Raw genomic sequence first — 5,424 nt, 5'->3', positions numbered from 1 at the left:
AACACAGATGTCAGTAGTCAGATGACATTGCTTACCTACTCATGCCAAATATATCTGGGTAATATAGTGATAGTCCATTCAGAGTTAAAAAAATAACTACCTAACCTGGATCCCAAAAATTTTATTTACCCATTGCACCATTTAACTGGGGAATGATACAGGACTCCTTGTAACATATCTCTACCATATGAGGTTAAAAATCCAGGTCCTGCATCTATTTTGTTAAATGGTTTAAATTAAAGTATGAAGACAACAGCTATAAGCAGGCTGAAATAGCTCTGTTGGTAGAGCGTTAGACTGAAGATCTTAAGGTCACTGGTTCAATCTAGGCATGAGCGGATTTTGCGGATTGGCAATCCGCGAATTTGCGGATTTGCAAACTCGCAATCCGCAAAATCCGCGAATTCCCGCGAATTTGCGGATTTTTTTTTTTTTTTGTGTTCGCCCGCGTTTCTGCCAGTTCGCGAGGGTTTTTACAATTTCGCAATTTGCGAACTTACCTGTCGGGTCGCAAGTTTTGCGAACTTGTTGTTTCTACGTGTCCAACCTGTTTGGGACACTCTTCTTCATCACTGCCACTCTCTGTCACCACTGCCACTCTCTGACTACTCATGCCACCCTCTGGCCCACCCATGCCACCCTCTGTTTCATCACCACACCCTCTGGTTGTCCAGTGTACATTATTTTTGGCAAAGCAAAGCACACCTTCCCTGCCTCAAGTGACCTGAATTAATTTGGGGCTGATTAATGTGTCACAGAATATTTTTTTAGCTGGCACCTGCTTCCTTAGTGCGCCCTGATTAGTGATCTTTTGCACTTGCTAAGTGCTTTCATTGTTGCAAAATTAGTTACAACACCTGCCCTGCCCCAACTGACAATAATGAATTAGGGGCTGATTAATGGATTTTAACTTCCAGCCTGGCTCCTGCTTGTCTCCCTTAGCTGTAATTCAGGACCTTTGTGGCATATGTGTAACTATTCTGAGGTTCAGAGCAGGGTCACATAATAGTTGCAACTGGCAACTGAACTCTGGAGGGGCCCCTCAGGAAGCACTACAGGAAATGGCTACTAATGATGAGCCTGAACTTTTGAACCTGGTAAGTAGTTACTTTCAGTTTTGCTAAAATCGTATTTCTGCAATTTCGCACTTATTCGCGGGGCGCGAACTCACGCGAACAGTGCGAGCAGTGCGAGCAAAATCCGCTGCTCGCGGATTTGCGGATTTTTCAGGAAATTCGCAAATCTCGCGGATTGCGGATTTCCCGAAAATCCGCAAAATCCGCGAGCGGAACGGATTTTCCGCCCATGCCTAGTTCAATCCCGGGTTTCGGCACAGTTGAGAGGTTCCTTGCTTCTAACAAAATAGGTCTTGGAATCAGCTGTAGTACTTTTTCTCTATTCATCAAAGTTTTCCAACTGATCTACAACACAATCAATTTAACATAGACTTTGCTTTATGTCCTCCTTCTAAACTTGCTTCCACCTCTCTTACCTTCAGGTTTGACAATGAATATTTCCCATTTCATGCTTTTTTGTAAAGTAAACTCTTGTCTGCATCACATTCCACTCCCCCTTGAACACAGATGTCAGTAGTCAGATGACATTGCTTACCTACTCATGCCAAATATATCTGGGTAATATAGTGATAGTCCATTCAGAGTTAAAAAAACAACTACCTAACCTGGATCCCAAAAATGCTATTTAACCATTGCACCAGTTAATTGTGGAATGATACAGGACTCCTTAAAACATATCTCTACCATATGAGGTTAAAAATCCAGGTCCTGCATCTATTTTGTTAAATGGTTTAAATTAAAGTATGAAGACAACAGCTATAAGCAGGCTGAAATAGCTCTGTTGGTAGAGCGTTAGACTGAAGATCTTAAGGTCACTGGTTCAATCCCGGGTTTCGGCACAGTTGAGAGGTTCCTTGCTTCTAACAAAATAGGTCTTGGAATCAGCTGTAGTACTTTTTCTCTATTCATCAAAGTTTTCCAACTGATCTACAACACAATCAATTTAACATAGACTTTGCTGTATGTCCTCCTTCTAAACTTGCTTCCACCTATCTTGCCTTCAGGTTTGACTATGAATGTTTCCCATTTCGTCCTTCTTTGTAAAGTAAACTCTTGTCTGCATCACATTCCACTTCCCCTTGAACACAGATGTCAGTAGTCAGATGACATTGCTTACCTACTCATGCCAAATATATCTGGGTAATATAGTGCTAGTCCATTCAGAGTTAAAAAAAACAACTACCTAACCTGGATCCCAAAAATGCTATTTACCCATTGCACCAGTTAACTGGGGAATGATACAGGACTCCTTAAAACATACCTCTTCCATATGAGGTTAAAAATCCAGGTCCTGCATCTATTTTGTTAAATGGTTCAAATTAATGTATGAAGACCCCAGCTTTCAGAAGGCTGAAATAGCTCAGTTGGGAGAGCGTTAGACTGAAGATCTAAAGGTCCCTGGTTCAATCCCGGGTTTCGGCACAGTTGAGAGGTTCTGAGGTTCTTTGCTTCTAACAAAATACGTCTTGGAATCAGCTGTAGTACTTTTTCTCTATTCATCAAATGTTTTCCAACTGATCTACAACACAATCAATTTAACATAGACTTTGCTTTATGTCCTCCTTCTAAATTTGCTTCCACCTCTCTTACCTTCAGGTTTGACAATGAATATTTCCCATTTCATGCTTTTTTGTAAAGTAAACTCTTGTCTGCATTACCTTCCACTTCCCCTTGAACACAGATGTCAGTAGTCAGGTGACATTGCTTACCTACTCATGCCAAATACGTCTGGGTAATATAGTGCTAGTCCATTCAGAGTTAAAAAAACAACTACCTAACCTGGATCCCAAAAAGGCTATTTACCCATTGCACCAGTTAACTGGGGAATGATAAAGGACTCCTTAAAACATATCTCTACCATATGAGGTTAAAAATCCAGGTCCTGCATCTATTTTGTTAAATGGTTCAAATTAATGTATGAAGACATCCTGCTATCGAAAGGCCGAAATAGCTCAGTTGGGAGAGCGTTAGACTGAAAATCTAAAGGTCCCTGGTTCAATCCCGGGTTTCGGCACAGTTGAGAGGTTCTTTGCGTCTAACAAAATAGGTCTTGGAATCAGCTGTAGTACTTTTTCTCTATTCATCAAATGTTTTCCAACTGATCTACAACACAATCAATTTAACATAGACTTTGCTTTTTGTCCTCCTTCTAAACTTGCTTCCACCTCTCTTACCTTCAGGTTTGACAATGAATATTTCCCGTTTCATGCTTTTTTGTAAAGTAAACTCTTGTCTGCATTACCTTCCACTTCCCCTTGAACACAGATGTCAGTGGTCAGATGACATTGCTTACCTACTCAGGCAAAATACGTCTGGGTAATATAGTGCTAGTCCATTCGGTTTAAAAAAAAAAATGACCTAACCTGGATCCCAAAAATATTATTTACCCATTGCACCAGTTAACTGCTGAATGATACAGGACTCCTTAAAACATATCTCTAACATATAAGGTCAAATATCCAGGTCATGCATCTATTTTGTTAAATGGTTCAAATCAAAGTATGAAGACTGCAGCTAGCAGGAGGGCGAAATAGCTCAGTTGGGAGAGAGTTAGACTGAAGATCTAAAGGTCTCTGGTTCAATCCCGGGTTTCGGCACTGTTGAGAGGTTCCTTGCTTCTCACAAAATAAGTCTTGGAATCAGCTGTAGTACTTTTTTCTCTGTCAACATTTTTATCAACTGATCTACAAAATGATCAATTCAACATAAACTTTGCTTTCTGTCCTCCTTTTAAACTTTCTTCCACCTATCTTGCCTTCAGGTTTGACTATGAATGTTTCCCATTTCGTCCTTTTTTGTAAAGTAAATTCTTGTCTGCATCACATTCCACTTCCCCTTGAACACAGATGTCAGTAGTCAGATGATATTGCTTACCTACTCATGCCAAATATATCTGGTTAATATAGTGCTAGTCCATTCAGAGTTAAAAAAACAACTACCTAACCTGGATCCCAAAAATGCTATTTACCCATTGCACCAGTTAACTGCAGAATGATACAGGACTCCTTAAAACATATCTCTACCATATGAGGTTAAAAATCCAGGTCCTGCATCTATTTTGTTAAATGGTTCAAATTAAAGTATGAAGACCCCACCTATCAGAAGGCTGAAATAGCTTAGTTGGGAGAGCGTTAGACTGAAGATCTAAAGGTCCCTGTTTTCAATCCCGGGTTTCGGCACAGTTGAGAGGTTCCTTGCATCTAACAAAATAGGTCTTGGAATCAGCTGTAGTACTTTTTTCTCTATCAACATTTTTATCAACTGATCTACAAAATGATCAATTCAACATAGACTTTGCTTTCTGTCCTTCTTTTAAACTTTCTTCCACCTAGCTTGCCTTCAGGTTTGACTATGAATGTTTCCCATTTCGTCCTTTTTTGTAAAGTAAACTGTTGTCTGCATCACATTCCACTTCCCCTTGAACATAGATGGCAGTAGTCAGATGACATTGCTTTCCTACTCATGCCAAATATATCTGGGTAATATAGTGCTAGTCCATTCAGAGTTAAAAAAACAACTACCTAACCTGGATCCCAAAAATGCTATTTACCCATTGTACCAGTTAACTGCGGATTGATACAGGACTCCTTAAAACATATCTCTACCATATGAGGTTAAAAATCCAGGTCCTGCATCTATTTTGTTAAATGGTTCAAATTAAAGTATGAAGACCCCAGCTATCAGAATGCCGAAATAGCTCAGTTGGGAGAGCGTTAGACTGAAGATCTAAAGGTCCCTGGTTCAATCCTGGGTTTCGGCAAAGTTGAGAGGTTCCTTGCTTCTAACAAAATAGATCTTAGAATCAGCTGTAGTACTTTCTCTCTATTCATCACATTTTTTCCAACTGATCTACAACACAAGCAATTTAACATAGACTTTGCTTTATGTCCTCCTTCTAAACTTGCTTCCACCTCTCTTACCTTCAGGTTTGACAATGAATATTTCCCATTTCATGCTTTTTTGTAAAGTAAACTCTTGTCTGCATTCCCTTTCACTTCCCCTTGAACACAGATGTCAGTAGTCAGATGACATTGCTTACCTACTCATGCCAAATATATCTGGGTAATATAGTGCTAGTCCATTCAGAGTTAAAAAAACAACTACCTAACTTGGATCCCCAAAATGCTATTTACCCATTGCAACAGTTAATTGGGGAATGATACAGGACTCCTTAAAACATATCTCTACCATATGAGGTTAAAAATCCAGGTCCTGCATCTATTTTGTTAAATGGTTTAAATTAAAGTATGAAGACCACAGATATAAACAGGCCAAAATAGTTCAGTTGGGAGAGCGTTAGACTGAAGATCTAAAGGTCCCTGGTTCGATCCCGGGTTTCGGCACAGTT

At 39.8% G+C, this 5,424-nt stretch overlaps 1 non-coding gene across 1 annotated transcript; it reads left to right on the top strand.

The window, feature by feature from the left end:
* Window positions 1–3,017: 3,017 nt before the first annotated feature.
* On the top strand, window positions 3,018–3,090 carry TRNAF-GAA (transfer RNA phenylalanine (anticodon GAA)). The gene has a single exon. It is a non-coding gene; the product is annotated as a tRNA-Phe (tRNA).
* Window positions 3,091–5,424: the final 2,334 nt, after the last annotated feature.

Source organism: Lissotriton vulgaris, chromosome 8 (assembly GCF_964263255.1).
Source record: "Lissotriton vulgaris chromosome 8, aLisVul1.2, whole genome shotgun sequence".
NCBI classification, from domain to species: domain Eukaryota; kingdom Metazoa; phylum Chordata; class Amphibia; order Caudata; family Salamandridae; genus Lissotriton; species Lissotriton vulgaris.
This window is presented reverse-complemented; position numbering and strand designations above follow the sequence as displayed.